Below are 13293 nucleotides of genomic sequence, written 5' to 3'. Positions count from 1 at the left end.
TATACCCTGATGCACTCCGCCCAGTTTACATATACACTGATGTACTCCGCACAGCTTACATATACACTGATGTACTTCGCCCAGCTTACATATACCCTGATGTACTCCGCCCAGCTTACATATATCCTGATGTACTCCTCACAGCTTACATATACCCTGATGTACTCTGCATTGCTTACATATACCCTGATGTACTCCACACAGCTTACATATACCCTGATGTACTCCGCACAGTTTACATATACCCTGATGTACTCCGCACGGCTTACGTATACCCTGATGTACTCTCCACAGATTACATATGCCCCCACATTATAAACTGAAATACCAGTAAAACCCCAAACAAAACTACCATGCAAAATCTACGCTCCAAAAGCCAAATGGCGGTCCTTCTGAGCCTGGCAATGTGCCCAAACAGGAGTTTATGACCACATATTGGGTATTACTGTATTCTGGAGAACCTGCTTAACAATTTATGGGATGTGTGTCTCCAATGGCACAAGCTGGGCACAATTGGTCACTGAAATGGCATATATGTGGAAAAATTGCAATTTTCAATCTGCAACATCTATTGTGTACGAATTTCTGCAAAACACTTGCGGGGTCAAAATGCTCAGCCTTGCTGTCTGTCCAAATAGCAGTTTATGACCGCATGTGGAATATTTCCGTACTCGTGAGAAATTGCTTTCCAAATGTTTGGCAGCTGTTTCTCCTTTATCCCTTGTAAAAATGGAAAAAATGCAACTTTTTAGTAGAAAAAATGTTGATATAAATTTTTATGGCCTAATTCCAATTCATTCTGCAAAAGACCTGTGGTCTAAATGCTCAATATACCACTAGATAGATTCCTTAAAGTATGTAGTTTCCCAAATGGGGTCACTCGTGGGGGGCTTATACTGTTTGGCTCCGCAGGGGCTTTTGAAATGTGACATGGCACCCGAAAACCATTCCTGCTAAATTTGAGCTCCAAATGGCGTTCCTGCCCTTCTGAGCCCTGCAGTGTCCAAACAGCAGTTTATGACCACTTATGGGGTATTGCCATAATTGGGAGAAATAGTTTTTCGAATGCTAGGGTGCTTTTTCTCAATCATTCCTTGTAAAAATTGAAAATGTTCACGTTTTATCTGAAAAAATGTAGCTTTTCAATTTCATGGCCCAATTCCACTAAATACGGCAAAAAACATGTGGGGTCAAAATGCTCCCTATGCCCCTAGATAAATTCCTTCAGGGATGTAGTTTCCCAAATGGGGTCACTTTTGGGGGTTTCCACTGATTTGGTCCCGCAGGGGCTTTGCAGATGTGACATGGCACCTCAAACCATTCCAGCAAAATTTGAGCTCCATAAGCCAAATGGTGCTCCTTCCCTTCTAAGCCCTGCCGTGGGTCCAAACAGCAGTTTATTGCCATATATTGCTGTGCTCAGAAAAGGTTGCTTTGCTAATTTTGGTGTGCTTTTTGTCCTTTATTTATTGTGAAAATGCAAAAATCTGAGCTAAGACTACATTTTATTAGAAAAAAACTTAGAATTTCATTTTCACTGCCTAATTCCACTAAAGTCAGCAAAAAACCTGTGGGGTCAAAATGCTTACTATACCCCTTGATAAATTCCTTGAGGGGATCCCAAATGGGGTCACTTTTGGGGGTTTCCACTGTTTTGGTCCCACAGGTGATTTGCAAATGCGACATGGCACCCGAAAACTATTGCAGCAAAACTTGAGCTCCAAAAGCCAAATGGCGCTCCTTGCCTTCTTAGCTCTGCCGTGTATCTAAACAGCAGTTTATTACCACATATGGGGTATTGCCGGAATCGGGAGAAATTGCTTTTCAAATGTTGGGGTGCTTTTTGTTGAAATTTTTTTTATTAATAAATTAGATTTTTATTTTCACAGCCTCATTCCACTACATTCAGCAAAATGCTCACTATAAACCTTGATAAATTCCATGTGGGTGTAGTTTGCCAAATGGTGTCTTTTTGGGAGTGTTTCCACTGTTTTGGCCCCATAAGACTTCTTCAAACCTGACATGGTGCCTAATATATATGCTAATAAAAAGAAGGCCCCAAAATCCTCTAGGCGCTCCTTTCATTGTGGGGCCTGTGTTTCATTCCATAAGCACACTAGGGACACATGTGGGATATTTCTAAAAACTGCAGAATCTGGACAATATTGAGTTGCGTTTCCCTGGTAAAACCTTCTGTGTTACAGAAAAAAAAGGATTAAATATGAATTTCTGCAAAACAAATAAAATTAGTAAATTTCACCCCTACATTGCTTTATTTCTGTTTTGAATACTTTGAGGGGTGCAGTTTTTAAAATGGGGTGATTTATGCAGGTTTGTATTGTATGGGCCTCCCAAAACCACTTCACAACTAAACTGGTCCCTGAAAAAATAGCATTTTGAGATTTTCCTGAATATGTGAGAAATTGCTGTCAAAGTTCTAAGCCTTGTAACGTCCTAGAAAAAGAAAAGAATGTTAAAAAAACTATGCCAACATAAAGTAGACATATGGGAAATGTGAACTAATAACTATTTTATGTGGTATTACTATCTGTTTTACAAGCAGATACACTTAAATTTAGAAAAGCGCTAATTTTTGCACATTTTCTCAAAATTTTGTTTTTTTTCACAAATAAATATTGAATTTATAAACCACATTTTTTTCACTAACAGAGTACAATATTTCACGAGAAAACAAACTCAGAATCGTTTGGATATGTAAAAGCATTCCAAAGTTATTACCACATAAAGTGGCACATGTCAGATTTAAAAAAATCTGCTTAGTCTTTAAGGCCAAAACAGTCTGTGTCCTGAAGGGGTTAATGCTGAATTATATTACAATAACATTTAATACTGGGACAACCCATTTAAAAACAGCACAACGCTACCTATATTTAGAAGGTAATTATTTTTTAGTGGGAATTGAGTGTCCTTTGTTTAAGCATGTCAGTTGACCAAGGTATCTGCACAGAGAGAGTAATAACAGTAATATGATGTCCTTTCATTGGCACGATACGTTTTACCAGTCTATAACCCAGTCATGGAGTTACATTCTGTTGGAAATATCAATGTCAACAACTGCAAATTAAAGATCAAAGATGTTCCGTTTGCAGACAATGGCATTTCAGTGTTTGGGAAATAAAATGGAAGTCTGAAGTGCAATGTGTTGGAAAATTCTGTATTACCACTCTCTTATTATTGCTGTTTATTCCAAGACTTTATATTAAACATTTCACACTCCTAGCATGATGAGTTCTGGAAATATTATCACTTGAATTTTTATAGGGCACCATACCTCTGATCTTTAAAATGTCCTCCAAAGATTACACTGTCTGGATGAAAAAGATCATTACACATATAAACAAGTATCTGTTATCCATGTAGAGCTAATCCAATCCAAACCAGTCTTATGGGAAATGTGTTGTAAAATAAAGATAATATTATGATAAGATTCTTATTTTAAACTTGCTACCTAACTGTTTACATGCAAAACTAAGCCCTTTAAATCCACTCTGGCATAACTACTGTTTGAGGTCATAATTGTTTTTTCCACTATACTTATCAATAATCTCTGAATAAAATCATTGATTTTATTCATAAAGGATAATGTGTTTTTGATTAACATGAATGAACGTGTAAACAGAGTGCACATTTCTGGCTCTTCTACACATTTTTTGCTGTAAAACGTTAGTAAACTATACAGAAACTTGAGCAGCAGGAGACTGGATTGTATTTTTAAAATGTTCAAATATCTGTTTATATAAACCAGGCAGGCATTTAGAGAATCTAACAATAGACACATTTGCTTATGTTGCTGGATGCTTTTTGTATCTCATGGGCATGAACGTATTTGGGATTTGTATTAAATGGATCCTAAACACAGTGTTAATACATTCGAATGGGGCCATTCATGACACAACAATGTATGCTGGCACATATGCGGATTGTTTTTATGCAAGTCATGTGCATGAGAAATATCCATGCTTGTAAGCAAAAGGGAAAGTTTATGCTATGCTTAGCTTGCTGGTTATACCCATTCTTACCTGCATGCTCACACAACTTATTTTTGCCCTTTACCTTTATTAATGCCAAGCATAATTCAAAAGGTTTTGGTACAGTTGTAATTATTAATAAAAATCAAGGTTTGCAAAGCACCATCATATTGTGCAATACAATATACAGGGGAAAAACACACAATCCAAGTATAATTAAAATCCTAGTTAGATAATTATATAAGTACTAGCATACCTCCCAACCGTCCCGGATTCAGCTGGACAGTCATGGATTCCGGACGGTGTCCCTATGTCCTGGGCGGCCGGTGGTATTTCCCGGTGTCACCTGTATCTGCGTCCTCAGGACGCAGATACAGTTGAATCCAATGCTGAAGCAAGGAACTGAAGCCGGGTATCCCAGGAGCGGGATACCCGGCAAGTGTGTTGCCAATGCTCTGGCCGGGGTTTCCACTCCTAAAGAAGTCCCTGGCGTCATGATCTATAAATGGACAGTAATGTCAGGGGCTACTCCTGGACTGAAATCCATTGCCAGAGCATTGTCGATGCTCTGGCCGGAGATTCCGCTCCTAGAGGGAACCCCTGATGTCACTGTCCATAAATGTCAGGGGAATCCCCTGCCGAGATGTTGCTGACGCTCTGGCCAAGGATTCCGCTCCTAGAGGGAACCCCTGACATCACTGTCCATAAGGGGCTCCTCCTGAAGCGGAATCCCCGGCCACAGCATGGCTGACGATCTAGCCGGGGATTCCGCTCCAAGAAATAACACCTGATGTCACTGTCTATATATGGATAGTGATGTCAGGGGCTTCTACTGAAGCGGAGTCCCCAGCACAGTGTGGCCGATACTCTAGCTGGGGCTTGATGTGGCACTATCTACATAGGCACTGTAGCACAATATGGGCACTATCTACAGGGGACACTGTGGCGATATTTACATGGGAACTGTATGTGGCACTATGACACTATCTACATGGGCACTGGCACTATGGACATCTAAGGCTACATTATACTGTATGGGGGAAGCTAAGGTGGTATTATACTGTACGGGCAGCTATGAGGCATTATACTGTATGGGGCAGCTAAGGGGCATTATACTCTATGGTGGCAGCCAGGGGCGTAACTAGGAAACTCTGCGCCCCATAGCAAACTTTTGACTGGGCTCCCCTCCCCTGGGTGCCACAAACACCCCAAGCTTTTAGATAGTGCCCCCCATAGATGGTGCCATACAGCCCCCCTGTAGACAGTACTATCAGCCCCCCCCCCACTGTAGACAGTGCTATACAGGCCCTCCTGTAGACAGTTCTATACAGCCCCCTGCAGACAGCGCTATACAAGCCCCCCCCTGTAGATAGTGCTATACAGGCCTCCCCTGTAGATAGTGCTATAAAGCCCCCATAGATTCTTCTATACAGCCCCCCTTGTTGACGCTGCTATACAGCCCCCCTTGTAGACAGTGCTATACAGCCCCCCTTGGAGACAGTGCTATACAGCCCCCCTTTGAGACAGTGCTATACAGTCCCCCTTGTAGACAGTGCTATACAGCCCCCCTCGTAGACAGTGCTATACAGCCCTCCTCGTAGACAGTGATATACAAACCCCCTCGTAAACAGTGCTATACAGCCCCTCTCGTAGACAGTGCTATACAGCCCCCCTCATAGACAGTGCTATATAGCCCCCCTCGTAGACAGTGCTATTCAGCCCCCCTCGTAGACAGTGCTATACAGCCCCCTTGTAGACAGTGCAACACAGCCCCCCTCATAGACAGTGCAATACAGCCCCCCCCGTCATAGACAGTGCTATACAGCCCCCCTGTAGATAGTGATATACAGCCCCCCTGTATACAGTGCTATACAGCCCCCCCTATAGACAGTGCTATACAGGCCCCCCTGTAGATAGTGCTATACAGGCTCCCCTGTAGACAGTGCTATACAGCCCCCCCCATAGATTCTTCTATACAGCCCCCCTTGTTGACGGTGCTATACAGCCCCCTTGTAGACAGTGCTATACAGCCCCCCTTGTAGACAGTGCTATACAGCCCCCCTCGTAGACAGTGCTATACAGCCCCCTCATAGACAGTGCTATACAGCCACCTCGTAGACAGTGCTATTTAGCCCCCCTTGTAGACAGTGCAATACAGCCCCCCTTCTAGACAGTGCTATACATCCCCCGTTGTAGACAGTGCTATACAGCCCCCTTCATAGGCAGTGCTATACAGCCCCCCTTGTAGACAGTTCTATACAGTCCCCCCTCGTAGACAGTGATATTCAGCCCCCCTTGTAGACAGTGCTATACAGCCCCCTTGTAGACAGTGCTATACAGACCCCCCATAGACAGTGCTATACAGCCCCCATGTAGACAGTGCTATACAGGCCCCCCCTGTAGATAGTGCTATACAGGCCCCCCTGTAGACAGTGCTATACAGTCCCCCCATAGATTCTTCTATAAAGCCCCCCTTGTTGACGGTGCTATACAGCCCCCCTTGTAGACAGTGCTATACAGCCCCCCTTGCAGACAGTGCTATACAGCCCCCCTTGTAGACAGTGCTATACAGCCCCCCCTCATAGACAGTGCTATACAGCCCCCCTCGTAGATGGTGCTATACAGCCCCCTCATAGACATTGCTATTCAGCCTCCTTGTAGACAGTGCTATACGGCCCCCCATAGACAGTGAAATACAGCCCCCCTGTAGACAGTGCTATACAGCCCCCCTTGTAGACAGTTCTAGACAGCCCCCCCTTGTAGACAGTGCTATACAGCCCCCCTCGAAGACAGTGCTATACAGCCCCCCCTCATAGACAGTGCTATCCAGCCCCCCTCGTAGACAGTTCCATACTGCCCACCCTGTAGACAGTGCTATGCAGCCCACCCTGTAGACAGTGCTATACAGCCCCCCTGTAGACTGCTATACAGTCCACCCTCTAGACAGTGCTATCCACCCCCCTGTAGAAAGTGCTATACATCATACAACCCCCCCTGTAGACAGTGCGATACAGCCCCACTGTAGACAGTGCGATACAGCCCCACTGGAGACAGTTCGATACAGCCTCCCAGTACAGTCCTATATGCCCGTCCCAGTACAGCGCTATACAGCCCCCCGTGCAATATATCGCCCCCCCCAAACAAAAAAAATATATACACTCCTGGGCCCCGTTCCCCCGATGAACGGAGCAGCTCCTCAATGCCGAAAGGATCATTGCGTGGACCAGCTTGATCCAGTGACATAATCATGCCAGCCTGTGCAGGGATCGTGACCCTGCGCCTTATAGGCTGCAGACCAAATGTGGCCTGTAGCCTATGGCAGAGCAGGGAGATACCTTCCTGCTCTATCATAGTGTTCAATAGTATCTGCATCCTAAGGACACATACACTATTGAATGTGGCATCGCTACTTCTGTAGCAGCCATAGCCATTCCTCCATAGCCACATTGCTAATAGAAAAGAAATAAAAAACACAGAGTGCACATAGTGCATCAAACGGTAAAATGGAGAGGTGGACAAGAGGGTGATCAGTTCTGCTAACCTAGGAGCACAACATCCAATAGTGCATATATCCAAATGATGCTGCAGCCTGGGTTCCGGTGTGGGTCGCGATCGTCCAGATGCAATAGCAGAAAAAATAGCAGAAACAAAACAGATATCACCATGGCGCTGCTAGGAGTTCTTTAACCCCTTCCCGCTCCTTGACGTACTATTACGTCATGGCAGCTGTATCGTTCGCGCTCCATGCCGTAATAGTACGTCTCGGGAGTAACGGCCGTTTCGGCCGTCCTCCCGACACATACAGGAGCTGTGACGCTGCTGTCTTGTTCAGCAGCTGTCACAGCTCCTACAGCGGGGACCGATCGCTGTGTCCCCGCTGATTAACCCCTTAAAAGCCGCGTTCTATAGAGATCGCGGCTTTTTAGGGGTTAAGCTGCCATCGCCGGCCTGCTACGCGATAGCGGCCGGCGATGGTGACTATGGCAACCGGACACCAAACAATGGCGTCCGGCTATGCCATAGACGGAAGCCTAGTGGGTCCTGACAACGTCAGGACCCACTATGCTTGCTGTCAGTGAGTAGCTGACAGTTCTAATACACTGCACTACGCATGTAGTGCAGTGTATTAGAATAGCGATCAGGGCCTCCTGCCCTCATGTCCCCTAGTGGGACAAAGTAATAAAGTTAAAAAAAAGTTAAAAAAAGATGTGTAAAAATAAGAAAATAAAAGTTTTAAAAGTAATAAAAGTAAAAGTCCCACTTTTTCCCTTATCAGGCCTTTATTATTAATAAAAATATATAAACAAACAAATAAACTATACATAATTGGTATCGCCGCGTCCGTAACGGCCTGAACTACAAAATTATTTTGTTATTTATCCCGCACGGTGAACGCCGTAAAAAAAAATATTAATAAACCGTACCACAATCACAATTGTTTGGTCACTTCACCTCCCAAAAAATGGAATAAAAAGAGATCAAAAAGTCGCATGTACCTAAAAATGGTACTGATGGAAAATACAGTTCGTTACGCAAAAAATAAGTCCTCGCACGGCTTTATTGATTGAAAAATAAAAACGTTATGGCTCTTAGAATAAGGTAACACAAAAAGTGAATGATTGTTTACAAAACGTATTTTATTGTGCAAACGCCATAAGACATAAAAAAAAACTATAAACATCTGGTATCGCCGTGATCGTATCGCCCCGCAGAATAAAGTTAATATATCATTTATAGCGCACGGTGAACGCTGTAAAAAAAAAAAGTATACAAAAACAATAGTAGAATTGCTGTTTATTAGTCACCACGCCACCTAAAAATGGAATAAAAACTGATCAAAAAGCCGCATGCACCCCATGAAAACTACAATGGATTCCTCAAGGGGTCTAGTTTCCAAATTGGGGTCACTTTTGGGGGGTTTCCAATGTTTTGGCACCACAAGACCTCTTCAAACCGGACATGGTGCCTAATAAAAAAGAGGGCTCAAAATCCACTAGGTGCGCCTTTGGTTCGGAGGCCGGCGCTTCAGTCCATTACCGCCCGAGGGCCACATGTGGGATATTTCTCTAAACTGCAGAATCTGGGCAATAAGTATTGAGTTGCGTTTCTCTGATAAATCCTTTTGTGTTATAAAAAAAATGGTATAAAAAGAGTAAATGTCACCTCTACTTTGCTCTAAATTTCTGTGAAACACCTAAAGGGTTCATAAACTTTCTAAATGCTGTTGTGAATACTTTGAGGGGTCTAGTTTCTAAAATGGGGTGTTTGATAGGGGTTTCTAATATATGGGCCCCTCAAAGCAACTTCAGAAATGAACTGGAACCTAAAAAAATAAATAAATGAGGCAATACTTCGCTTCTTACATTATACTGATAATGAGCCGTGCCCACTCCGAGATGACCCCAGTTTTGACCGTTTGTATAAACGGAGACCCCTATTAGACCGTTCCAGTGCCCGGTTTTCCCAAGCATTCACCCCCGAGAAGTGTATTTCTATTGATGAGTCCCTGGTACATTTTAAAGGGAGGGTTCAATTCCGCCAGTACCTGCCAGGTAAGAGGGCATGGTATGGCGTGAAGATGTATAAGCTGTGCGAGAGTGCATCAGGGTATACCTACAGGTTTAGGATATATGAAGGAAAGGCCACCCCCAAACCAGACTGCATCCTGGACTACAATAGGTACATGGGAGGGATGGACTTGTCAAATCAAGTCCTGAAGCCCTACAGCGCCATGCGGTGTAGTATAAGAAGCTGGCCGGGCACATCATACAGATGGCTTTGTACAATGCGTATGTGCTACGTCGATGTGCAGGCCAGAGGGGAACTTTCCTGGAATTTCAAGATCTAATCTTTAGGGACCAGGAAGGGGGGGCGCATCGTACCAGGGCAACACTTTCCAGGAGAAGGTCCCCAAACCGGTGGAAAGGGAAAGAGTCAAAAGAGGTGCAGAGTCTGCTATAAGAGGGGGATAAGGAAGAACACAATATACCAATGTGACACGTGTCCCGAAAAACCAGGGCTCTGTATAAAAGATTGTTTTAAAATGTATCATACATCCCTTGATTTTCAATTTACCCTGATGCACTCCGCACAGCTTACCCCCCTCATCTTTCCCTTCTGAGCCCTGCCGTATGCCCAGGCAGCTGATAACAGCACATGTAGGGTATTGTCGTACCCAGGAGAACCCACATTACAATTTAAGGGGTGTATATCTCCGGTGGCGCATGCTGGGCACACTATATTGGACACTGAAATGGCATATACATATATAAAATTGCAAATCTCACACTGCACCATCTGCTGCGCATTATCTTTTACACAGTACCTGTGGGGTCAAAATGCTCACTACACCTCTAGATGAATGTCTTAAGGGGTGTAGTTTTTAAAATGGGGTCACTTCTCGGGGGTTTCAACTGTACTGGTACCTCAGGGGCTTCTGCACACATGACTTAGCACCAGAAAAGCTCCAGTAGGCCAAATGGTGGTCCTTTCCTTCTGAGCCCTCCCATGGGCCCAAAGGGCAGTTTATCACCACAAATGGGGTATTGCCGCACTAAGGACAAATTGGGCAACAAAATGGGGTATGTTGTTCCTTGTGAAAATAAGAAATTTTGATCCAAAATGACATCTTATTGGAAAAAATATCATTTTTTTCATTTCACAGCCCAATTCAAATAGGTGCTGTGAAAAAACTGTGCGGTCAAAATGATAACAAAAACCATAAATGAATTCCTTGAGGGGTGTAGTTTCCAAAATGGGGTCACTTCTGGTGGGTTTCCATTGCTTTGATACCTCTGGGGCTCTGCAAATGCAACATGGCACCCGAAAACCAATCCAGCAAAATCTGGACTCCAACAAACACATAGCGCTCCTTTCCGTCTGAGCCCTCCCATGGGCCCAAACGGCAGTTTATCACCACAAATGGGGTATTGCCGCACTAAGGACAAATTGGGCAACAAAATGGGGTATGTTGTTCCCTGTGAAAATAAGAAATTTTGATCAAAAATGACATCTTATTGGAAAAAATATAATTTTTTTCATTTCACAGCCCAATTCAAATAGGTGCTGTGAAAAACCTGTGCGGTCAAAATGATAACAAAAACCATAAATGAATTCCTTGAGGGGTGTAGTTTCCAAAATGGGGTCACTTCTGGTGGGTTTCCATTGCTTTGATACCTCTGGGGCTCTGCAAATGCAACATGGCACCCGAAAACCAATCCAGCAAAATCTGGACTCCAACAAACACATAGCGCTCCTTTCCGTCTGAGCCCTCCCATGGGCCCAAACGGCAGTTTATCACCACAAATGGGGTATTGCCGCACTAAGGACAAATTGGGCAACAAAATGGGGTATGTTGTTCCCTGTGAAAATAAGAAATTTTGATCAAAAATGACATCTTATTGGAAAAAATATAATTTTTTTCATTTCACAGCCCAATTCAAATAGGTGCTGTGAAAAACCTGTGCGGTCAAAATGATAACAAAAACCATAAATGAATTCCTTGAGGGGTGTAGTTTCCAAAATGGGGTCACTTCTGGTGGGTTTCCATTGCTTTGATACCTCTGGGGCTCTGCAAATGCGACATGGCACCCGAAAACCAATCCAGCAAAATCTGGACTCCAACAAACACATAGCGCTCCTTTCCTTCTGAGCCCTCCCATGGGCCCAAACGGCAGTTTATCACCACAAATGGGGTATTGCCGCACTAAGGACAAATTGGGCAACAAAATGGGGTATGTTGTTCCCTGTGAAAATAAGAAAATTTGATCAAAAATGACATTTTATTGGAAAAAATATCATTTTTTTCATTTCACAGCGCCAATTCAAATAGGTGCTGTGAAAAAACTGTGCGGTCAAAATGATAACAAAAACCATAAATGAATTCCTTGAGGGGTGTAATTTCCAAAATGGGGTCACTTCTGGTGGGTTTCCATTGTTTTGATACCTCAACGCCTCTTCAAACCTGGCATGCTGCCTAAAATATATTCTAATAAAAAAGAGGCCTCAAAATGCACTAGGTGCTTCTTTGCTTCTAGGGCTTGTGTTTTAGTCCACGAGCGCAGTAGGGCCACATGTGGGACATTTCTAAAAACTGCAGAATCTGGACAATACATATTTAGTAGTGTTTCTCTGGTAAAACCTTCTCTGTTACTAAAAAAAAATTGAATAAAATTGAAATTCAGCAGAAAAAATGAAATTTGCAAATTTAATTTCCACTTTGCTTTAATTCCTGTGAAATGCCTGAAGGGTTAAAAAACTTTCTATATGCTGTTTTGAATACTTTGAGGGGTCTAGTTTTTAAAATGGGGTGTTTTATGGGGGTTTCTAACACATAGTCCCCTCAAATCCACTTCAGAACTGAACTGGCACCTTCAAAAAAAGGCTTTTGAAATTTTCTTAAGAATATGAGAAATTGCTGTTTATGTTCTAAGCCTTGTAACGTCCAAGAAAAATAAAAGAATGTTCAAAAAACGATGCCAATCAAAAGTAGACATATGGGAAATGTGAACTAGTAACTATTTTGGGTGGTATAACCGTCTGTTTTTCAAGCAGATGCATTTAAATTCTGAAAAATGCTATTTTTTGTAAATTTTCTCTAAATTTTGCAATTTTTCACAAATAAAGACTGAATATATCGACCAAATTTTACCACGAACATGAAGCCCAAAGTGTCACGAGAAAACAATCTCAGAATCGCTTGGATAGGTTTAAGCATTCCGACGTTATTACCACATAAAGTGAAATATGTCAGATTTGAAAAATGGGCTCTGAGCCTTAAGGCCCAAACTAGGCTGCGTCCTTAAGGGGTTAAGGAGTTTTAAGGTTGTTCAAAGAGTCAAAGGGTCACGTATCCTCTAACACTTATTTCCATATGCTTTATTTCTATAAGATACTACGTGTTTCGAGGCCGGACCGGCCTATTCCTCAGGTAAAATGCAACTGGTAAAAGGAGCCACTTGCAAGGGGTTATATACATACAGAATTATAAAAGAAGTGGAAAAACCTGCCAAAATGGGGCTGAGTCATGATGCCTTGTCATAAGGTTAAAGGTTAATGCAATCACTAAGATTGTTGAAGTCTGTTGCAACATCGGAAGATGTCAGACAAAAAGGATTGTGTCATTTAAGGCATTGATCTGCGGTATCAGCGGCCTCAGGGAATTTCGGGCGGAAAACTGTGGTGCAAATTTTCGTCCAGAATGTCCGCTGCGGAAACCTGCTGAGCAGGCCTCCTGGGATGATGTTTCATCCCAGGAGACCGCTGCAGCCTGTGATTGGCTGCAGCGGTGGTCACATGGGATGAA

The sequence above is a fragment of the Rhinoderma darwinii genome, chromosome 1 (genome assembly GCF_050947455.1).
Source record: "Rhinoderma darwinii isolate aRhiDar2 chromosome 1, aRhiDar2.hap1, whole genome shotgun sequence".
NCBI classification, from domain to species: domain Eukaryota; kingdom Metazoa; phylum Chordata; class Amphibia; order Anura; family Rhinodermatidae; genus Rhinoderma; species Rhinoderma darwinii.
Note: the sequence above shows the minus strand (reverse complement) of the source record.